We start from the raw sequence: 25,180 nt of genomic DNA, 5'->3' as shown, positions 1-25,180 counted from the left end.
CTCATAGGGCCTTGTTTCCAGTCCCCTGATCATCTTTGTCGCCCTGGGAACCTGGAACCTTCTGCATGCAAAACAGATGCTCTGGTGCTGAGCAATAGCCCTTCCCTTCCAAGAGAAGCTGAGCTTCTAGATCTTGCTAAGAGAGAATTCCTCCTCACTGATATGCTATAGCCATGGAACTGATGTCATTCATGCCTATCTGTGTCAAAGAACCAATGTCTGCATTTATAGCTTCAACAGTGCTCCCCTACTTAACCCTCTCCCCTGGTTGACTTGTGAAAAAGCCAAGTCGCTCTAACCTTCCAAATGGAAACTGGTTATCAGCCTGCCTGTGTGTTTATGTTTTCATTTGAATTCTGACACATTGGTCAACATCATCAATAGATTAAGCTCCCGACTCATGTGAAGCCAGTTAGCCAAAACACTTGCTTCAGTGCAAACAAAGCTGCTGTTTGCTGGCCTCAGTATCTTGTATGCTTGCAGCTGGAAAGGCTGAGTACATGCTCCAAGGAGATAGCAAGAGAGTCAACTGGGCTGACCCATTTACTGAATTTTGCTTGCACATGGGGAAAAAATGTAAGTGGCTGACTGACCAATGATGTGCACTTCAGATTTCCATGGATGGTACCAATGGGAGGTTGCTCCCCAGTAAATATTCTCAAAGCGAAAAAACTGAACCTCTAGTGTCCCTCCTCTTTCATTGGTCTCCCCACCAAGAGCTTAGCTTCAGGCATTGGGCAACAGGCAGGGCCGGTTCTAAAGGGTGGCCAGATGGGGCACTGGCCCGAGGGCCCCTGGAGCTACAGGGTAACAGGGGGACCCTCAGCAGCCCCTCCACTCCCCTTCTGCAAATTGTGGCAATCTGCGGCCCCCATGCCCCGTCTCCTGCCTTTTAGTATTACCCTTAATGAAGATGGCAGCCACGGTTTCCCTAAAGTACTGAAGCCCCTGCCACCATCTTAGTTGATGGCAGAGATGCGCGCGTGTAGCATGCAGATTGCCATCAACAAAGATGGCGGTGGAGGCTTCATTCCCTTAAGGAAACCGCGGCCGCCATCTTGGTTAAAGGCAATAGTAAAAGACAGGAGACAGGTGGGGGGCCGTGTGCGCATGTGCACTCATGCGAACACGTACACACACCAGGGGCCAGGGCAAGCTGATGCCCAAGGGCCCCAGCATACCTGGAGCCAGCCCTGGCAACAGGTGTCACTATTTCTATTTCCCACAATGCCCTGGAGTGATGCTATTTTGGAGGCATTATGGATCATTGAAATGGTCGGTGGCTTGCGGATGCAGTCACTTGCTGGGGTGGGGGAGAGCACAGGACCAGTGTCAACATAGGTCATTTATTTTCAAAACAATATGATGCACCATTACAGGGGTGGGGAAACTGTGGTCCTCCAGATGTTGGACTCCATCAACAGCAGCTACCACGGGCCAGGATCATGGATGACAATTTTCCCATCCCAGCAGTAGCAGAAGATGTAAGCAGCTCTTTCGTGAGCAGAAGGAGTCTTCCTCGCACAGAAGGGCCCAATCCAGTGTCTACTGTCCTATACCAAGTATGGAGAGCCTCAGACCTGGGGGCTGTATGCAGCTCTCCAGGTTTCTCTGTCTGGCCCTTGGAACTCTCCAGGCCACACCTCCTGTTCCCAGGCCACACCACTCACTGGCCCTGTTTCACATCCTGGCTGAAATGTGTCCTTGAACTCTGACCATGTCTGTTACTTGTCTGGATGGAAGATATAGTTTCTATATGTAGAAATGAGCCTACTGTACAGGAGTAAAATTTGCATTTGTTGCTCCACTGGCATGTGGCCCTCAGAATGTTGCCCAGAAGGGAAAGTGGCCCTCAGGCTGAAAAAAGTTCCCCTACACAAAGGAGAAGTCTTGTTGGTTGGTTGGTTGGTTGGTTGGTTGGTTGAGGCATTTACATACCATTTTTCAGGCTGACCTCACAAAGCGCTTTACATAAAATTATTACAACAATAAGTATTGACATATATATATATAATTAAAGTTACTTCTTCTCACTCCCCTCAGGTCACAACGGTTCTGCAGATGCCCCAGTAGTGACAGCTGGGTGAGGGAGCGCACACCTTGGGAGCCGGATGATGACAATTCCTCAGGCATCTTTCCACAAACTTTTCTTCATAACAGTCTATCAGCCATCTGTATTTCCCCCTTTTTCTAGTTTAACATTCATTTGTTCTTGCCCTCTCCACCAGTCACGACCATGACTTTCTTCCTACATCTGTTTCCAGTAAAGGAAGTGTTCAGAATATATAATTCTTACATGAACTAAATTTCATTGACTCCGACAGCTTTATAGCATTTTCAAGATTATAACTAGCGAGGCCTCCAATTATTTGTGGAACGAATCCAAGCAAATTGATTTCTGACAACAGGAAGTTAACAAAATGAATGTCGACTGTAGAATATCACTTAAGATGCATCCCTCCCCTCTTCCGATTGTTTTAGCAGTCTTGATTTCTTTCCCAGTGTGGAAACAGCAGGAGATATTTACGACATCTTTCCCCAGTCGGTTGCTTGCTGCATTCTGACTCGCTTCCTTTCACCACTCAGCTCCCCTGAAACACCAACCACTTGGTTCAGTCCCTAAAATTAGATGAAGGGGTTAATCAGAATCAAAGAATAATGCAAGGGAAGTAAAGGGAAGAGCCCCTAGTTTGCCCTGTGGGGAAGGGGGGAGGGAGTGAGGCAAAGGCAACATCAGGACCTGTCCCAGTCAGACTGTCCCCTCCTCCCATAGCAGTGCAGAGGTTGGGAGGGTGGAAGGTAGGGCCAGAGCTTGGAAAAGTTACTTTTTTGAACTACAATTCCCATCAGCCCCAGACAGCATGGCCACTGGATTGGGCTGATGGGAGTTGTAGTTCAAAAAAGTAACTTTTCCAAGCTCTGAGGAGACCACACAGTAGGTAGAGCCAGAGCCAATGACAGGCAGAGCCAACTCATCCTAGTTTTGTCTCCATCCTCCTCTCCCTTGCAGAGTTCTTCAAGGGCAACACTGAGACTAAGGAGGAGGAGGAGGGAGAGGAAGCCGACAGCCTGGGCCAACCCCGAGGCTGGTTGTAAGTTGAAAAAATCACAATCACATGGAGTAGAGGTACAGATCTCCACATAATATTCTTATTAGGGCTGCACACAGCACACCCACACCTGATCTGACTGGGGGCACCACCTGTCCCACCCCAGATCCGACCCCGAATCAATTTGGGGACAGGGCTAAAGTTTAATTAGGGTTTACAAAACCCTAATTAAACATAGGGATGGGGGAGGAAATGCTGAATCTCCTCCCGACGGAGAGCAGGAGGGTTCAATCCTGTGGAGTGCAGGGTGCTCCTTTGCAAGTGAGCACTTGCAAAGGGCCGTCGGAGCCCTGCAGGACTGAATCCCAATTTCCCCTCCCCAAATTCACCCCCATCAGGCCTGCTTGTAGCCCATTCCCAAGGCTCAGTAGCCACAGCAACTGCCTGGGTCTACCTCCAGCTGGTGTAGCCTCCACAGCAGGGCCCAGGCTGACCTTAGGCTCTGCCAGCCACAGCTCTCCATTTGCTTCTCCCTGGCCAAGGCTTGGCTCCACTAGCGGTGCCAGCCTCACCTGCAGGCCACCTGTGAGCAGAGGTAGGCCCAGGTGGTTGCTGTGGCAATGGGGCCTTGGGAATGGGCTGCAAGGAGGCCTGCGGGGTAGTTGGGGTTCAATCCTGTAGGGGCAGTTGGTTGTATGTGCCTCATTGAGGAGAGCTAAAGCTTCCCCTCAACGCACCATTGCTCCTATTTTCCTAAAAAAAAAAATACTGTGGAGCCAGCACTGTGAGCATCACCTTAAAAAAAGAAAAATTAAGCCATGTTGGCATGTTTTGAATATCCTTCCTCATCTCAGCCTTGGCTTCATTTCCTTACAATAAATCTGACATAGGATCCTGACTTAATGATCAGGTAACATTACTTAAAAGTTATTCAAAGGGTGCGGGGGAGGGAAGAATAAGCTCTGACTTTAACTGTCCGCTGATGCGTTATTGCCAGCCAGCATCCAGATGTTGGTGATTTGTTTCATATTTTTAAAATGTAAATAAATAAATAAAACGTATTTCAGTGCTGAGAAAAATCCAGCATCAGACTGAACAGTGAGAGGATTGTGTGTCACATCTGCAGTAATTCCTGCCCCCATTTGAATATTTCTTCACCTCTCTTATTCTTTCCATTGTTGTTTTTCTGGTTGCTGTTGTTATATTTAATCACCAGGATTAGATTTAAGGCTGGACTGAAATCTCTCCCCACTCCCAGTTTCCTGATAATATTCTCCTGTTTAAATCAGGACCAAATTTGGGGAGTGATGAGAAATGACTTCAAAATGTTCAGGAGGGATCTGCTGCTTATCTCATGATCCCCATTTGGCTGGTTCATGTAGCAAGTAAGAAGAACATAAGAACACAAGAAGAACTTGCTCGATCAGGCCAGTGGCCCATCTAGTCCTCACAGTGGCCAAACTATTGGAAGCCCACAAGCAGAACTGGAGCATAGTAGCTCTTTCCAGCAACTGGTTCTTGGAGGCACACCATGTCTGATAACAGAGAAAATAAAGGCATCATAGATGCTCTTGGAGGTCGCTGATTCATAGGGTCGCCATAAGTCATAGTCGACTTGGAGGCACATAACAACAACAACAAAAGCCATCATGACTTGTAGCTATTGATGGCCTCATCCTCCTTGAATTTAGCACAGAAGAAGCTTGAAGGATCAGCCCAGTGGCTCATCTAGTCCAGCAGTGGCCAACCAGATGCCCATGGGAAGCCCACAAGCAACCTCTATATCATGAATGGGGTACCGCAAATGCAACCCCGTGGGCCTCCTTTTTCTTTTCCCAGCCCACTACCCCTCCGCAGCCACATTCCCCCCCCAGCCCTGTTTCGCCCCCTCCTTGAGTGGTTTTGCTTGGCTAGAATGTGTCCTTGAACTCTTGAGCTGCGTGCACACCGTCTATTTGAAGCACATCTAAAACGCATGACTCCCTCCCCCCAAGAATCCAGGGAACTGTAGTTTGTTGAGGGTGCTGGGAATTGTAGTTCTGTGCAGGGTAAACTACAGTTTGTTGAGGGTGCTGGGAATTGTAGTTCTGTGCAGGGTAAACTAGTTTGTTGAGTGTGCTGGGAAGTGTAGTTCTGTGCAGGGTAAACTACAGTTCATTGAGTGTGTTGAGAAGTGTAGTTCTGTGCAGGGTAAACTACAGTTTGCTGAGGGTGCTGGGAATTGTAGTTCTGTGCAGGGCAAACTATAGTTTGTTGAGTGTGCTGGGAATTGTAGTTCTGTGCAGGGTAAACTACAGTTTGTTGAGTGTGCTGGGAATTGTAGTTCTGTGCACGGTAAACTACAGTTCATTGAGTGTGCTGGGTAGTATAGTTCTGTGCAGGGTAAACTACAGTTCATTGAGTGTGCTGAGAAGTGTAGTTCAGTGCAGGGTAAACTACAGTTTGCTGAGGGTGCTGGGAATTGTAGTTCTGTGCAGGGCAAACTATAGTTTGTTGAGTGTGCTGGGAATTGTAGTTCTGTGAAGGGTAAGCTACAGTTTGTTGAGTGTGCTGGGAATTGTAGTTCTGTGAAGGGTAAACTACAGTTTCCAGGATTCTTGGGAGGAAGCTGTGTGCTTGAAATGGAGGGTGTGTACAAAGCCTTGCTTGGCTGGATGGAAGAGAGGGTGTGTGTGTACAAAGCAGCCTCTTGTGCAAGGGCACAATTCATGTCTGTTGCTCCACCCAGTTTTGCCTCTGCTCCCACTCATCCCTGGCATGTGGTCCCCAAAAGGTCCCCTAGAAATGGCCCTCAAGCTGGAAAAGTTTCCCCACTCCTGATAAGAATATGCATTATATATGCCAAGAGGAGCAAGGGAAGAGGAGTAAAACAGGCCAACATTCTGTAATGTTTCAGAAAACATTTCAACACCACCTTCAAAAAAATCCTCCCATTTTCAGAGCAAAAAGGGTTGCCCCTGAAAATTCAGCTCAGCCCTAGCCATTACATGTATTTTAATAGATGCACAGGTGGAAGAGAGGCAAGGTTGCCTTTCGTATCTGCTGTTGCTGCTGTACATTACAAAACTATGCACATTATTTCTTTATTTAAAGCCCTTTAGCCATAAAGGAGCTTACACGTATCAATATTAAGGTGGGTCAGACTCACAATCTAAAAAAAGACATGGCACTTGAAGAAAAGGGAATAGGAGCAGAGGTGACTGGTGGCTCTGTGTCAGTGGGGCAAGTGGAATCCTCTCCAGGGTTTAGTCCAAATTTTCAGGGAGCTGTCCAAGGTGGATGGGCTTCGCACTTTGGACAGTTCTTTGAAAGCGCAGACTAAAACCCAGAATGGATCCCACTGCCCCACTGACATGGGGCCACCAGCTGCCACTGAATACGAGGGAACAGGGGGGAAGGCAAGCTCAAGCACAAGTTCTTAAAGTTACAGTTTATGCAGTTTACGTAGTTCTGTTGATGGAGATTTGGGCTGTTCAGGAGAGCAGCCTCACCGAGCACTGTCTTGCCCTTGATAAAGTGCAGTCCTTCCCTGATCAGGTCCAGGAGGAGAGCTCATGATAGCATCCAAGGCCAGGAGGACAGGGCACCTCCTGTCACACAGTTCTTCCCTCAGACAGCTGACTTGATGGTAGGGAGGGGAGAAAAATCCCCCAAACCAAAGGTGAGTTACCTGATTCGATCTAAGTGGGTCATGACCTAGAACAGATTTATGGGCCCACTTCAGAATCCACAGCCCTCCAGATCCATTTATGAGGTGCTCTGCAGCATGGCCTCTGCAATTTGAAAATGTAGTTCTTCCTTTCAGGTTTTTTTTTTAATTGGTAATCCAGCCATGTTTGTTTAAAGTGGTATGACAGTGCTTTCAATGTATAGTGCAGATGGGGTCACTGAGAGAAACTGAGATTGGTAGATTCGCCCATCCCTATGACTCTCTGGCAGCACTCTTTCCCCCCATGATCAGAATAGGTGACAATGTCCAGGCCAGGAGGACGGAGCTGCTCCTCTAAATGCTAAAAACCCAAACAGCATCCTAATGTTCTGCAACGCTCCTCATAATTACTGCCGTTAGATTACATATCTCTTAGCCCTCTAGAATATTCAAGTACAGAGTAGCATCGAATAGCTAAATACTGGCTCTGCCAGCCAGTCATTAGTTATCTTCAGTTCGACACTACATAAATTATTTGTGGCAGGTCTCTGCTTTTAAAAATAATGATAAAATAACCTGTCAGTAAGAATAAGCCTCAGATGGCATCCAAGGATGAGAAATGTGAAAATGCATTAGTTGGTAAGCTTGGCAAGCCAGATTAGAGCAGAGACCATCTGAATACAATGCAAAAGTGCATCATTTATCAAGGAAATACACATATTCAATTTTCCCCGATGTCAGGGTGTAGCTGTGAACACAGAGCAACGTGTCAAAATTAGGATATGATGCTGAACAATGGCAAAACAGTTAAAGCTAGGATATTTGGACTGGTCGATGCATGGCCAGTTCCATTGTTGCTTTGAGCCTGTGGATTTTCTTCAGCTTGTGCTATCTGCTGTCATGAACTTACAGTATCTTGAGCAGGAATGGGGGAGAAATCCAATTCAGTTCACATTTAAAGCTGAAGCTATCAAATTCTCACTTTCCGAAACAATATGAGAACTGAAACACAACCATACTTTGAAATTCACACCTATCCAAATTTTGCAATACAGTTCAACCAAGCAATGTTTACAAAAATGCATATATTAGGGGAAAGTGTGCACAAAATGAACGTATTGGTGAAAATAACATACAAACATGCATTATGTTAGGATAAATTGCTTGCAAAAATGTGTATCTTAGTCAAAGGTGCGTATAAAATTGTATGTATTAGGAGAAATTCACACTAAAATGCTGAGGAATTTTCATGAAGTTTTCTTTTTAAAAAAAGCACAATCACAAATGTGGAGAACTGAACTAAAGTTTAGAAAAATGAGAAACTGAGAGAACTGAATCTGACAGACTATTCCATCCCTAATCTTGAGCAGGAATGGGCAAACCTGTCAATTTTGGTCTCTCATTTATCTAAACTTCAGTTCTCCAGATTTTTACATTCATTTGCATTTTTTAACGTCATCATGAAAATTCACCAGCATTTGCAGTGCAAAATTCTCCTTATACACATCTTTGTATACAACTTTCCCTAATACAAAGAATTCTGTATGTTATTTTCACTATGTGATTGTATGCATATAGTGCTTTACCCTGGCATATGCATGCTTATATACATTATTTGGCTGGGGAACTGCATTACAAAATTCAGAGAAGTGCAGTTTTTGAAGGATGGCTATGTTTCAGTTCGCACATTGTTTCAGAAAGTGCATATTGGGCAGGTTCACCTTTAAATACGAACCAAATTGAATTTCTCCCCCATACCTCGTCTTGAGCAGGCTGATGCTTGTACAGAACACAGCAAGCAACTGGCCTTTTGGCACCTAGTCCCAGCTGATCAAAGGTCTAAAGTTCCAAAATCAAACCAATCCCATCTTCAGTACATGGTGCACACACAGTGGGTCAATCCATGAAGCAAGGAGGAATTCGATCTGCAGGTCCCCGCAGCAACGGAGGCTTCTGAGCATGTTTAGAAAGCTCAGTTTTATCAATGAGTACAGTTAAAGGCAAGACAAAAGCAGGCAGCTGTGCCAGTCATTTTTTCCTAAGATGTCTCTCTTTATATTAGGGATGGGTGAGATTTTCTATTCAGTTTGCATTTCAATCAGAATTTATCAAATTTGGAATTTCCTAAACAATATGAGAACCACAACACAGCCATCCTTCAAAATTCACATTTATTAGAATTTTGGGATGCAGTTCGCCTAAACAGCATTTACAAAAATGCATGTATTAGGGGAAAGTGTGCATAGAAATGACTACATGAGTGAAAATAACATGCAAAAAGGCATTATGTGATGAGAAACGGCTTGCAAAAATGTGTACCTTTGTCAAAACTGCCTGCAAAAATGTGTTTATTTCAGAGCCTGGAAAAGTTACTTGTTTGAACTACAACTCCCATCAGACCTAGCCAGCATGGCCACTGGATTGGGCTGATGGGAGTTGTAGTTAAAAAAAAAAAACTTTTCCAAGCTCTGGTTTATTTGTAGAAATTGCACTAAAATGGTGGAGAATTTTCATGAGGATTTTTTTTACAAAAAGTCGCAGATCGCTGTAGAAACGCAGAGAACTGAATTTAACTTTGGAAAAATGAGACGCTGAGAGAACCGAAACAGACAGATCTTTCCACCCCTACTTTATACAAAATATAGCACAGGACCAGGCGCCAAATGCAGCCCTCTGGGCCTCTTCATCTGGCCCTCAGGATTCTCCCCAGGCCATCTCTCTTCCTATAGAACATAGGAAGATAGAAAGCTGACTTATACTGAGTCAGACAATTGGTCCATCTAGCTCAGTACTGTCTACACTGACTGGCAGCAGCTCTCCAGGGTTTCAGGCACCGGTCTCTCCCAGCCCTATCTGGAGATGCCGGGGATTGAACCTGGGACCTTCTGCATGCAAGGCAGATGCTCTACCACTTAGCTGCAGCCCTTCGCTGGCCTCATTCCACCCCTTTGTTTTTGCCTGGCTGGTCCTTGAACTGTGCTTATGCCTCCTACTTGCCTGGGTGGAGAGAGGTGGGTGTAGAAATCTCTGAATTCTGCATGGTTTCAATGTAGCCTATCGTACAAAGGTAACAGTCCCATCTGTTGCTCCACCATCTTTTTGACTCTGGCCATGCCTGCCAGTAGTATGTGGCTCCCAGACGGTTGCCAATGAAGCAATGTGGCCCTCAGGCTGAAAGGTCCACCCCTTCCTGATCTAAAGGGGCACAAGTTTACAAACTCAAAAATACCACATATGTAAAAGTTGTGTTCTCTTTTTATGGTGTATGAGCTGGTGTCCCTTTGGAGGTTTTAATTTTGTAATATATATTTCTTCATTCCCTTGATAAAGAGATGTGTCTCAAACAATGGGCATGTACACACTAGCGGCTTAAAGCACAGTGAGATCATCCTCCTGCTATAGTCAAGTCACATTTGCACATTGCTGTAAGTGTTCTTTCAAAATTCCTGAGATCTCTATTCAGAATGCCAAGGTGTGTCACAGCTGCGGGTTTACGTCTTGAGGCTGGCCTTGTTTCTATCGAATGCGCTGCATGGTCCTCTGCTTTTAGATATTGGCTTCAGGTTGTCTTCAGCGATCCTTCTTTGGGTTATTTAAATCTTCTTTTGAAAGACATTTACACCAGTTCTTGGTCTAAATTTGTTATTGTTAAATTGCACTCATTAGGTTTTTCTTTTGATTTTATCCATACACAAAATTTTAGGACTATTAAATACATTTTAGATCAACGCATTAGGGATATCGACTTTCAACTTTCTGTATCAAATGCTTGCAAAATATGCTCCCCTATCCATCTTGGTCTGAGTTTCCAGTTCCCCAAATACGCTAGTTATTTGGAGAATTTGACTATTCCTAAGTATCAGCATGTATTCTCCAGGGCCAGGTTTAATTGTGTCTCCTCTGCTCTCTTGGAAGGGCGATACCAAGGTGCCCCTTATGCAGACCGACTGTGTCCCTGTGGTGACGAAGTTGAAACTTTGACTCACGTCTTTTTTGTATGTAATTTTTATAGGGATGATCGCGATAGACTACTTGGCCCTATTATGAGGAACTTTCCTGGCAGGCCATTGATCTGGTTTTTGAAATATTTCCTAGCTGATTTTAATAAGTCTACAACAGAGACAGTGGCTAAGTTCCTCTTCTCTGCCCAAAGGAGCCGCAAGAGGATTCTTCGTTCTTAACTGTTATTTCTCTTATGTTGTACTTTTATATTCCTGTATCTTAACTAGGGTTGCCAGGTTCAGGGCCTGAGACTGATCCTGTATCTTTAGGAGAGGAGAAAGTAAGCCAAGTGCAGGTGGTCTTGCAACCCTGTAATGGGAAGAACCACAAGGTGGAATTCTCCCTTCCCCCTGCACAAGTTTTAAAGATACAGAAGACCTCTTGGTTGCCTGGCCCGGCCTCCAAGAGGTCTTCTGTATCTTTAAAAGTTGTGCAGGGGGAAGGGAAAATTCCACCTTGTGGTTTTCCCCATTACAGAGTTGCAAGAACACCTGCACTTGGCTGACTTTCTCTTCTCCTAAAGATACAGAATCAGTCTCAGGCCTTGAACCTGGCAACCCTAATCTTAACTATTCTGATGTTTTATTGACTATTTTATTTGAATGGGTCTGTGACCGTATTAATAAACAAACAAACAAACACATTGCTGTACACATCAGAGAGGGGGTGGGGATGTCTTCACCTGACACACGTCACCTCCTTGGTTTCCCCACCCCTGTAACCCCACCCTGGAACTCCTATTCATGAAGCTGTCATCTTGGCATGTGGGCTCATCTGCACACGTGCAATGGCTGTCTCAAACATACCTGGCATACTGCGGAGCGAATGTGGCTTAAGTTTTCCAATCTGATTGAAACTGGTTTGAGAAAAAAACGCATCAAATACTAGTATTTCTCAAGAAACGACAGGATCGGTATGGATTGTGGCTATCATTATGTGTATGAGGCTTCAAAACCTAGCACTGGGAGGTCACTGGGTGCAGAGTAAATGGTAATGTGAACACAGGCAATGTATTGGTGCAGGTGCCTTTGTCTTGAAAGGCCTTCTATGGTCCCCAGCTGAGCTTCAGAGATGAACCAGGAAGCCAGAGCTTAAGGGACCAAGCAAGCAATCAGGTGAGGAGCACACTAGAACAAGGAAGGCCCCTATTGCTCAGGAAAAGTCTCAGCCCAAACAGGAAGCCTTTTATAGGAGTTCTTGTCCAGGAGGGCCAAATAGCCAACCTGTGTAGGAGAGGCCACACCAGAGCCCGAGAATGCTTCACTGCCAATATGGTCCGAGCTGCAGTTGTGCCAGCTCATCTCAAGAGGCAGCTGCACAAAAGTTCCCAGTTCTAGCTCTAGCATAGGCATTGCCAATGTGGTGCCCGTGAGTGCAATGGCACAATCTGGGCCTTCTCCTGGTGCCCACAAAGCCTCTGAACCACTGCCCCTTTGGTCATGAGGTGGGGAGGGAGGCTACCTTTTTCTTTACACTGAGCTAAAGGAGGAAGTTGAAAGAGTGACACTCCTTCCCATTTCCTCTTTCAGCTCAACGTGCATTTAAGGGCTCAGATTACTTTTACTGGATTTTTGAATTTTACCTAGAAAAGCAAAGAATCTGGGTGGGTGTGCATGCACACACGTGCACATACTTGTGTTTGTACTTGTGTGCGCTTGTGTGTTTTTTGTCTTTTGGGGGGCAGGCTGATTTGGGGGAGGAATGAACAGAGTGGGTGACACCCACAGCTACTCCCACAGGGTCTAAAGAGGTTGGTGATCCCTGCCCTTAGCAGCTCCTGACATCAGCCTTCCTTGCTGCCAGGCTCCTGCACTATCGCGAAACAGGTGATAGGGAAATGTGAGGATCACAGGTGCCGAGATGAGCTAATTGCAAGCCACCAACACTCTGGAGGGGAGTCTAGCTCAGTTCGTAATTGGAGCACCTTGTCGAAACAGGAGGAGTTCATTTCCCAAACCCTGTAATTCTGAAAGTTCTTTGTGGCTTAAGTGGATCCATTCAGAATCTTGCATGCAGTGAAATCATCACGCAGTTGCTTCATTGTCTGCCTGGATTCATTCTCAGCCCACTTGGGCCAGGCTGTATCACTCAACCCACTTGCACAGCTTTGCCAGCCACTTTGCAAGATGAATATGAACCACTGTCTATCGCAGGGATGGGGAGATCTGTGGCCCTCCTGATTTTATTGGACGCCACCTTCCATCATAGGTACATAGGAAGCTGCCTGATACTGAGGCAGACCATTGGTCCATCTAGCTCAGCTTTGCACTGACTGGCAGCGGCTCTCCAGGGTTTCAGGCAAGGGTCTCTCCCAACTCTACCTGGAGAGGCAGGGGGTTGAAACTGGGACCTTCTGCATGCAAAGCAGATGCTCTGCCACTGAGTTACAATCCCTCCCCATCTCTGAGCATTGGCTATGCTGGCGGGACTAGTGGGATCTGGAGGGCCACAGGTTCCCCATCTGTGGTTTATGATAATGTTAATAATGTCTTTCTGCTGGGTATAGGAAAAAGCATTGTGGCTCAATGAAGAAGTTGACCCTTCGGTTGCCTTCGCCCGCCTTCCAGTAAGCAATTTTGCAAGAGCGGTAAAAATGCACATGTCCAACGGCTTGCTAAACAGGTTAAGTTCTTGACTGAGAACAATCAATAATTTCCTTTTGCCTTTAACTGCTGTGCCATTCAACTGCTTGCTGGCAGACACATCTCAATGACCAATTTGTGTTCTCCTATCCACATTTTAATCTGAAGCCTCCACATGCCATGCTTAGGGATGCAAGAAGGCACTGTTTGCCATTCCACCCTGTATTCATTGCACTCAACATCGTTTCTGTTCACCTGTGGTTTATCTTCTGCCAAAAGCTACCTTCTTGTCTCACTGCCCGCTATGGTGAAATTACATGACTTTATATAATTATGTAAATACGTCGTCATTACATTATTCCACCCCATTCCTTTCACTGTAAAGGAAACACAACACAAATGGGAGGGGGGAACCTTATCAATTACGTATCATTTGTGAACTGAAGGCAACAGCAGCAGCAAATACTGATTGTATTGGCTGGACTGATTTCAGGTCCAGGCAGGGGACGAATAAGCGAACATCAGCAATTTCCACTCTTGTTTCTGTTTTCATCAGAATCCTTCTATATCCCTAACTATCATACCTGGAAACTACTGTTTTCAAAGAAGAAGCCAAGACTGGTTGTTGCTGCTGTGATGATGATGATGATGAAATGGATTCTAAGCAGTTTCAATGGCTTGTTTGAGAACTACATGTCACAGCCATGATGTTGAGGGATTGCTCTATTCATTTATATAAACCAAGGTTAGAGGATGGGATGGTGGGAGTTGTGATCCAACATCATCATTCTGGAGTGCCACTGGCTCCCCATCCCTGCCTTTACTACTACATCCACACTGCCACCAGACTGGTTTTGGAATTCAAAGCAGGTTTATGGATCTAATGTCTCTTAAATCTTGGCTGAAAGTCAGCCTTTGTGGAATTCATGATGCTATAATTATGAAATCCAGTAAATCTACAACACTGGATGTTCTGAAGAAATCCAATTCAGGGAGCTGCAAGAGGAGGTGAAACTATTAACATTTCTGAATAGGATCTATCTTCTAAATGAGATTTTAATAAGAGAAAAAGATGTGTTCCTGATTAATCTATGCAGGCTGGAACATATTTATTTCAGCTGCCCCCTTAGGTCAAAATCACAGCATACAGTTTAAACAATGAAACCAATTTGTAGGACATTTGTTCTCAAAGTAGCTGCCCTCAAGCTGCGCACACACACACGCATGCATGCACACACACATGCACATACATTTGTTTTGTGAGTTTTACAACTGCCGGCTATTCAGCAAAAATCAAGCAGAAGCAACCAAACCATCCTTAGTGCACAGGAAATAGGAATCAGATGAGCAAATGTACTCTGACTAGCAGTGGTTCTCCAGGGGTTGTCTCCAACTAAATCCACTCAGAGTAGACCTATTGAAATTAGTGGTCATGCCTAACAAGTCCATTGATTTCTATGTGTCTCCTCTGAGTAGGACTTAGATACAACCCCAGGGATTGACAGAAAGGTCTCTTTCAGCCCTAGCTGCCAGGAATTGAAACTAGCAGTGGCTGGTACCCATTGGGATTGATGGGGCAGAAAGCAAGGAGGCCAACAGTAGGCGGAACCAGAGCCAACGGCCAACGGAACCGACTAATTCTAGTTTTGTCCCCATCCTCCTCCCTGCTGTGTTCTACAAGGGCACCAGCAAGATCTCTCATGTATGTTGGTACCATTGGTTGTCCCTCAGTTTTGAACCTGAGGACCAAAGATGATGAGACATTAATTTCATGAATGCAATGAGCATTCACTTTTTTGTTGTTCTGTAAATAGCAGTCATAGGAAAGTCTGGGCAGCCCCAATTGAAGTTTAACATGAAGAGGCTATTGCTTTTCAGTGCCAAGGAAAAGCCAGGAACGACCCTTTTCCATATGTGCCCATATACACATGGTGAGAGATTATCTACCTGGTATATTACAGGTCTATGCAAATCCTCTGTGTACATTGCCCTTTTTTAAAAAAGAAGAAGAAAAGCTATTAATCATTCTGCAATTTTCTAATTATGTGGTAACGTGATATTTTGTTTTTTCCTTCGCTGGTGCAGCTGATCAGACCCAAGTTGTCTGTTCCAAGATATAATTGTGGTGCTTGTTGCGTTGCTTATTTGTAATGTGTCACATGTGAGTAATCAGGCAAAGGTGACATTTGATCCGCCCACTTGTACCAGCAGCCACTGAATGAACAAGTGCTTTACCTCAAATGCACCATAACGACAGCTATTTACACCAATCAAACACCCAGATGGTCGGAGGAGGGGGAGGGACACCTTGCATTGTTGCCATCTAAGTTCTACTCAGGGCAAATCCTTTGAAATTAATGGACATGACTTAATTTAGGTTCATCAATTTCAATGGGTCTACTCTGAGTAGAACTTACTTGGCTCCAGCCCCTTGAGTAGGGCTAACATTGCATACAAAAAGTAGAGTGTGTAGCATCCACAAAAGCGAGCAACAGGATGAAGTTGGATGAAGAATTTATATGTCCCCTGATGAAGGCTTGGTTGTACAAGCTGAAACGCGTTGGGCTTTGAATTTCTATCATATATTTCCAAGCATCTTTTGGATATTAATTTTTCACAAAATTTCTGTTGTATTTTCAACTATAATTCCTACCTATTTTTAATATAGTACTTTTGTACATAATAAAGACCCTTTCAGCATCCTGGTTTTTTACCTCCTGTTGCTCGTTAACATTGCATACAACCCTATACATTTATTTATTTATAAATTTATTTATTTATACATTTATTTATTTACTAATACTAATTTATTTATTAGATTTATATCCCTCCCTTCCTCCCAGTAGGAGTCCAGGCCAGCAGGGTGATACATTAAATCCATGTTATCAAGAGACAGTCAAGACAATTTTTTGCACAATGGAGTGGTTTTATTTTTCAATACTAATAAAAATGACAGTATAAGGACACTCCCAGTCCACTATGCAACAATCTGGGGAAAAAAAATATGATTCAAGCGTCTGAGGAATGATCATCCATCACTGTTGCTGATGATGCCTTAAATCCTCTCTGACAAATATGATAATGGTGACTGTCTTCTTCTATATTAGATCCGTAACAAGACAAAATCTTGTGGGGCTCTCCAGACTGGTGTGTGTGTGTGTTCGCAGGTGTATTCTGCAACTCATCATTGATGCAATAACAGTGCATTAGTGGTGGATTTATCCTGGACTGTTCACTCATAATTCCCCTTTATTAGTTGTTCTGTAATGCTTCTCCAGTGTTACTGCATTATTGCCATCTGGAGAGACACTCTTGCGCTATAGCACAACGAAAGTAAGTGGGGAAATTAACCTGGAACATCTGTGGTATAAAAAGATACAAAATTTCAGCAGGAGTCTATGGGCCACGCACTACTTGGAAGCAAAGCAGCATGTCCGCTCCAAAACTTTTGCAGGTGCAGTGTTGAAAGTGGAAGCAAGTATAATCGCCCTGACATCATCATGAATGCACAATAAAAAGGATGTCTGGAGGCGCCCTGTGTTAGTTCAGCTGTCATGACACTGACAGGAACTGCAGGAGGATGGACGCTGCATGAGGAATTTGTTTGGTCTCTGAATTCTGATGAAACCTCGTGTGATCTATACTCGGACTGTAGGCAGGGGGCTTTCTTTGATCAAGAGTTGTATTCGTTGAATGATGTTACTGGGTTTTTTTTGCTTTTTTTTAAAAATTAAATTGCCCTGCAGCCAGGAAACCCTTTTCCACATTCAGATGTCATTATCCTACATTGTTAGCTGCCATACAACAAAGCACTCCCCAAATAAAAAGCATTTCTGAAATGTCAAAATTAAGCATATGCTAGCAACACTGCAAATTCCAGCTCCCAGGATGGACAGACAGCGTTCTGCCATTAAGGAAACAGGGGCTGCAAGCAAATGTCACCATTAGATACAGATTCAGAGCAGGAACTGCAAGAGGATGGATGCTGCACGAGGAATTTGTTTGGTCTGAATTCTGAAGAAAACTCAGTTGATCTGCCCCTGAACTAATGGGCATTTCTCTTTTGTAGTCTGCACTTGAATGAATTTTAAAAGCTTTTAAATATATTTTAATCTTCCTTTTTTAAAAAAACAGGTAATAGCTGGTCCAAAGATCTAGAGTATGGGTGAGATACCACCAGGTCACAGGCTTAATGAGGTCCAGGGTAGGTTCCAATTTGGCCCGCAAGGGCGTTTTCCCAAAACCATACCCACATCCCACACCTAATGTGAAATGTGGTGGGGGATAAGGATCCCACCTAGCTACTGACTCAGCTAAATGGCGGCACAAATGCCTCTGCGACTGGCCCAATAAGATAATACTCTTACTTCATTGGAACATTGGAATCTGCCTTATACTGTGTCAGACCACCAGTCTATTTAGCTCAGTATTGTCAGAGCTTGGAAAAGTTACTTTTTAAAAACTACAACTCCCATCAGCCCCAGCCAACATGGCCACTGGAGTGGGCTGATGGGAGTTGTAGTCCAAAAAAGTAACTTTTCCAAGCTCTGAGTATTGCCTACACTGACTGGCAGCGGCTCTCAAGGGTTTCAGGCAGAGGACACTCCCAACCCTATCTGGAGATGCTGGGGACTGGACCTGGAACCTTGTCATGCAAAGCAGATGCTGTACCACTGAGCTGCGGTCCTTCACCCTTTACTGGTGACAGGACAACATCTTCTACCACATCCTAGCTTAGAGACTAGCTTAGAGGGTTCAGTGCAGGCCATATGGTAAACACAGCTCCGTCCTCAAATGCAAGTAGGAGAGAGCCAAAGAAGTGCAGAGGCAGGCCCAGCTCTCATTATATAGCATGAGTTCACCTTACTATTTCCCCTGCACATCACCCTTGCGCTCTAGCCTAGGGTGGCCATGTGTCCTATTTTACAGAGACCATCCTCTGTTTGAAGGCTTCCACTATCAGAAGGGCTGACCTGTTCAAAGATAAAGGACCCTTCGAAGGGAGAGCAAGAGAAGCTCTGAAGTCGCCTGTCAACACTTAGCACTTGGATCACAGACTGAGCAGGCACACAGGCCACCTGGTCACAGTCTTCCCCAGCCTGGTGAGACAGATTGCAGGGTTTTTTCTGTGGAAATTATAATAATCTTTCAAAAGCCTCTATTAGCTGAAAGATACTGTCCCAGGATTTCTCAGAATTCTTAGCTATGAGGATATGTGACTGTTTTAAACGGTGTAACGCAAGAAGACCATGCTAGATCAAGCCAGTGACCTATCTAGTCCAGCATCCTATTCCTACAGTGGCCAACCAGATGTCTATGGAAAGCCCGCAAGCAGGACCTGAACGCAAGAGCATTCTCCCCTCCTGCAGTTTCCAGCAACTGGTATTCAGAAGCATACTCCCTCTACCTGTGGAGCCAGAACATAGCCACTGTGGCTAGCAGCCATTCATAACCTTATTTTCTGTGGATTTGTCAAATCCTCTTTTAAAGCCATCCAAGTTGGTGGCCATCAGTGTTGCATAGTTTTAACTGAGCAGTGTTTTGAGCACAGCTTGGAAAAGTTACTTTTCTGAACTACAACTCCCATCAGCCCCAGCCAGCATGGCCACTGGATTGGGCTGATGGGAGTTGTAGTTCAAAAAAGTAACTTTTCCAAGCTGTGGTTTTGAGATGTTCCTACTGTTTTTAAATGTTTTAAATGCTCTTACTTTATTAATTGTGTTTGGTTGTATTCCGAGTAGACCCATTGGAATCAATGCATCCAATTTGTCATGCCCATTAATTTCAGTGGGTCTACTCTGCATAGGATTTAGTTGGATGCCTCCCGTTGTTTTGCCGCCTTCCTGTTTGCTGACCTGGGCTCCTCTGGGAGGACGGGGCGGGGAGAAGTGTCATAAATAAATGAATAATCTATACCTATAAATTACCATATGAAAAACCACAAACTCTTTAGTCCTCCTTTTTTGCCAATGACACACTGCTCTAGCCAAAAGGAAACAATGACCACAATAGCAGCTATGCCTGTAGGAACCACGTTGACACTTATAGGCCAGAGCAGGTCATGTGACTAATCCTGAGGCCTACAAAAGAGCTGCCAGGGCACGCCTGCTGCTTTTGGTCTGAGCTGCCAAAGTAGCTTCCTGTTGGGTCTGCCTTGCCTTTTGCCTTCCCACCCCACCCAATTGCCTGATTGTTTGGCCTCAGCCAAATCTGGAGATGCTTTTTAGAAAATGAAGCCGATCCTCTTATGGCATAGTTTTCATGGAAAGCTCTATTTATGGGGTGTATTAAAGCACAGAAGCGCCCCTGAGAAAGATAGCTTCATTATAGAAGAGGTTGGGTGATGGGAAGACAGGATATTGTCCTCAAATGAACCTGGAGGAGGCAGTTTGGGGGACAAAAGGCCCTGTACCGAAGCCTTCTTTGCCTTCATTTATCGATTTGATTCCATCTATGAATCACTTCACATAATATATCTTGAAGCAATTTTGGAATAAAAATAATTAAAAGCAACTCTATATGTGAAAGTGCTTCCGTATATGAAAACAATTAAAATACAACTTCATATTTAAGAAGAAAATTCAAACCCAATACAGGTACAGACTGGAATAATGATCTCCATCTACAAGGCTTACTGAAAAGGAAAGTGCTTCAATAGGTGCCAAAAAGATTGTGGTTGTCTATAATATCACACTAAAGGCCCGATTCCGATGTTGTTGTGTAGCTTTTGTTGTGTGCTGAAGACCCATCTTTTTACCCTTGCCTTCAACAGTTAAGGCATTTTGTTTTGTGAGACCCACCTCATCAGCTGAATCCATAGTGTTCTCATTGAAATGGTTTTCATAGAATCATAGACCGGTAGAGTTGGAAGGGGCCTATAAGGCCATCGAGTCCAACCCCTTGCTCAATGCAGGAATCCAAATCAAAGCATTCCTGACAGATGGCTGTCCAGCTGCCTCCAGTGTCGGAGAGCCCACTACTTCTCTACATATTTCATTCCATTGTCGTATGGCTCTAACATATAGGAAGTTTTTCCTGATGTTCAGTTGAAATCTGGCTTCCTGCCACTTGAGCCCATTATTCTGTGTCCTGTACTCTGGAACGATCGAGAAGAGATCCCGGCGGAGACCAGAACTGGACACAGTACTCAAGATGAGGCCTAACCAGTGCTGAATAGAGGGGAACTAATGCTTCACGTAATTTGGAAACTATACTTCTGTTAATGCAGCCTAATATACCATTTGCCTTTTTTGCAGCCACATCACACTGTTGGCTCATATTCAAGTTGTGATCAAAGACAATTCCAAGATCCTTCTCACATGTCATATTGCTGAGTCAAGTATCCCCCATCTTATAACTGTGCATTTGGTTTCTTTTTCCTAAGTATAGAACTTTGCATTTATCCCTGTTGAATTTCATTCTGTGTTTTCAGCCCAATGCTCCGGCTTATCAAGGTCCCTTTGAATTTTCTTTCTGTCTTCCACAATATTAGCTGTGCCCCCCAATTTTGTATCATCTGCAAATTTGATAAGCATGCTTTGTACCTCCTCATCCAAGTCATTAATAAAAATGTTGAAGAGCACTGGGCCCAGGACCGAGCCCTGTGGTACCCCACGTTACTTACGCTCCATTTGAGAAGGACCCATTGATAAGCACTCTTTGAGTACGATTCTGGAGCCAACTGTGGATCCACCTGATAGTTGTTCCATCCAGCCCACATTTAGCTAGTTTGCTAATCAAAATATTATGGGGCACTTTGTCAAAAGCTTTGCTGAAGTCAAGATATATTATGTCCACAGCATCCCCACAGTTTACAAAGGAGGTTACCTGATCAAAAAATGAGATAAGATTAGTTTGGCAGGATTTGTTCTTCATAAATCCATGTTGCATTGTTTTCAAGGTGCTTACAGATTGACTGCTTTATAATCTGCTCCAGAGTTTTTCCATGGATTGATGTTAGGCTAACTGTTCTGTAGTTCCCCAGTTCCTCCTTTTTGCCCTTTTTGACGATAGGGACAACATTAGCTCTCCTTCAGTCATCCGGCACTTCACCAGTCCTCTATGATTTCGCAAAGATAATAGACAGTGGTTCTGAGAGTCAGGGCTGGTTCTAAAGGGAGGCCAGGAGGGGCACTGGCCCAAGGGCCCCTGGAGCTACAGGGGCCCCTCTGCTCCACTTCAGTGATCAGCAGAAGCAGCTGCGGCTTGCCGGACAGGAGCTTCCAAGCCACCCGCCATCTCCCCGGTTCACCTACCTTTCTCTCCACTGTTTTTTGCAGTTTGCCATCAATCAAGATGGCAGCCGAGGTTTCCCTAAGGGGCTGAAGCCTCTGCTACCATCTTAGTTGATGGCACACATGCGTGCTACACACGCAAATTGCTGCCATCAACCAAGATGGTGGCAGAGGCTTCAGCCCCTTGGGGAAACCTCGGCCACCATCTTGATTGATGGCAAAAAAACAGCAGAGACAAAGGTAGGTGAAGTGGGGGATGGAGGGCGACTTGGAAGCTCCTGTCCAGCGAGCTGTGGCTGCTTCCACGGATCACGGAAGGGGAGCAGAGGGGCCCAGGGCAGGCTGGTGCCCAAGGGCCTCGGCATGCCTGGGGCCGGCCCTGCTGAGAGTTCTTCAACCAGTTCCTTCAATACTCTAGGATGCCGTTTATTGGGCCCTGGAGATTTGAAGTCATTCGAAGTAATTAGGTATTCCTTGACCATTTGTCTATCAGTCTCAAGCTCCAATCCTGCCCCTTCTACTTCATGTTTCCCGGGAGGGTCATAGACCCTTTTTTGGGAGAAGACTGAGCTAAAGTAGGAATTGAGCACTTCTGCCTTTTCTTTGTCATCTGTTGTCATTTTGCCTTCCTTGTTGAGTAGCTGTGCCACCATTTCTTTTCTCTGTCTTTTACTATGGACGTACCTGAAGAAAGCTTTTTTGTTGCATTTAGCATCTCTCACTAACCTCAGCTCATTCTCAGCTTTAGTCTTCCTGATGCCATCCCTGCAATTCCATGATACCTGCCTGTACTCTTCCTTTGTGGCCTGGCCTTCTTTCCACTTCCTGTATGTGTCCTTTTTTGTTTTCAGGTCATCTCTAAACTTTTTATGAAGCCACATTGGCTTCTTCTGCTGTTTTCCCCCTTATTTCCTTGTTGGAATTGCTTGCCATTGCGCTTTTAGAACTTCCTTTTTTGGAAACTCCCACTCATCTTGGACTCCTTTTCTCATTAGGGCTGCTTGCTACAGAATCTTACTTACCATTGTTCTGAGTTTAATAAAATCAGCTTTCCTGAAGTCCAGGGTGCACGCATGGCTACTCTCAGCTTTTGCTTCTGTTAAAATCAAGAACTCAAGTATGGTGTGGTCACTTTCCCCCAGAGTTCCTGTAACTGCCACTTGATCCACCAAATCTATTGGTTCTATTGGTTAGAATCAAGTCCAGGATAGCTAATCCTCTGGTTGCTTCCTCCACCTTCTGTAGGAGAAAGTTAGCTCCATTGGTAATTTGCTTTTCAGAAGTTACATTCTCGTCTCCTCCTTGATTGGGTGGTCGGTAGTAGACTCCAAGCACCACATTCCTTTTATTCCTTGCCCCATTTATTTTAATCCAGTTACTCTCGGTGGAGCTATCAAGCTCATCTACCTGTATTTCTGTGCAGGGATATATATTTTTAACATATAGTTTTATTTGTTTTGTTTTATTGTAACTGTCTTGTATGTTTTTATAACTCTGTGTACACACACACACACACATTACGATCGATTGATCGATAGGTGGATAGGCAGGAGAAAGGCCAGGATATCTAATAAATTAGTATATATAATAAATACAAATACACATATTACTTACATTTCATAGACTAAGGGCCCATGTGGACTACACATATAAACAGCCATGGCTTCCCCCCAAGAATCCTGTTTGTTAAGGGTCCTGAGAGTTGTTAAGAGACCCCTATTCCCCCTTGCAGAGCCACGATTCCCAGCACTCCCTGGGAAGAGAGATTGATTGTAAAACCACTCTGAGAAAGGGAATAGGGGCCTCCTAACTGCTCTCAGCAGCACTCTTAACAAACTACAGTTCCCAGGTTTATTTGGAGGAAGCCATGTCTGTTTAAAGTGGAATAAGAGTGCTTTAAAAATCTAGTGCGGACAGGGCCCAAATTAGGGGTGTGCTTGTAATACCTCATTCCTGTGTGAGTCACACATACACACCATGACTTTATTCACTAATAGGCAAAAAATCTTGCAGTTTAAGAACATACCTATAGCCCACAGATATTTCTATCAAACTTTAAAAAGCAGGGAAAGTGGGCACTTATAGCGAATGGACCAGGGGAGCAGGAGATGTGACCTCCTCTCTGAGATATTGTACTGCCCTACAAATTGGTCAAAATGTAAACACAATTTGGGACTTCCCAGGAGGATCCCTACGCCTGTGCAGCCTCTGAGACGAGCTCCGTCTTGGATGAAACTTATCCAGTTTAAATTCAGTCAGAAGGCTCTTTTCTGACTGGGAATAATTTCTTCCGGTTAAAGAAGAAACGTGAGATTTCCCACATAGCTTTGTTTTGATTGTTGGAGTCTGGAATTCGTCAGAATTGTCTGTCTCCCAGCAGCTCAGACAGAGCGAGGATTTTTATGCTAGCTCAGCTGGATAAGTGACCCGTTTTTTTTTATACGGATTAACAGGCAAACATCCTCCTGTCTACATTCATCATTTTCTTATCTATACAGCTAAAGAGATTTGTCAAAGTAACAGCAATTGAGATAACCTAGGTGAGGTAAGACTTTCCTTTTTTTATTCACGGAACTAAGGGGGAAGAAAATATAAATAGCGTATCTTTTTTTTTTATTGCAAAAAGCTGACATGGAAAATAGCATTTTAAAGATTACAACGGACGAGAGATTTCTGATTGGAAGAGATAAGAAATCTTTTTGATTTATGGCTGGGACTATTTTTCCTGATCTACTTTTTTTTTGACGAATCTGCTCATTCTCTCTGCTACTAGCTATTTCGACGCTGTGAACTAAAGCCGTTCTTACACTTCCGGGCAGATAAGAGATAAGGGCTGTCCAGTGTGTGACGTTAGTTTGTTGGAAAGATTAACTCCTTTGTAACTGGTTAAAGAAATAAGCTGCTCTTTGTTTGGGACATTGAAAATTGAAGGAGTTTTGTTCCTTTGGCTTTAAGAATGACAATTAAGAAGATCATGGATGTACAAGAAGGGACTTTATCTCTAGACATGTTTCAGAAAATAATGATTGGGATTAACTCAATAAAACAAGAACTGAGAAATAATAGACAAGCGTGGAGAATTGAATTTCACAAAATGAGACAGGAGCTGAAAGAAACTCAGGATTCTATGAGAAAGGAGAATAAAGATAGATCTGGAAAACAAAAAAAGGATGAAAGAGAAATTAAAGGCAAGGTTCAAACTATGGAGATTGGCTTAATTATGGACATGAAAAAAGATTTGGATTTCCTGGCTGTGATGGATCCTGGAGACAAATATTACAGTTTGGAATTCAGCGCTGTCCCTGAAGGAATTGAAGAGATTGGAGATAAAGATATTATCGGTTCAAAAAAATTCTTGGACTGGAAGGATTTGATGGAACTTGAAATGGAGAAAGTTAACAGAATTAATCCCTGTTTTGTGTCAATGGAAAAACCTTCAAGAGATGTACTAGTGTATCATGTGGAGGAACAGAGATGCGGCTTTGCAACAATACTTCAGTGTTATGTTTGGATTTGATGGCAAGAAAATATCTGTGATGGAGGAAATTCCTATCAGACTTTTATTATATGACTATGACAGCAAGATTTTTGGGTGCGTAAAGATGGAAGATGGAAGATGGACCCAATATGGATAATGACAGAAGAGCGATTTAAAATTACTGG

The sequence above is a fragment of the Rhineura floridana genome, chromosome 17, assembly GCF_030035675.1.
Source record: "Rhineura floridana isolate rRhiFlo1 chromosome 17, rRhiFlo1.hap2, whole genome shotgun sequence".
Lineage (NCBI taxonomy): Eukaryota > Metazoa > Chordata > Lepidosauria > Squamata > Rhineuridae > Rhineura > Rhineura floridana.
This window is presented reverse-complemented; position numbering follows the sequence as displayed.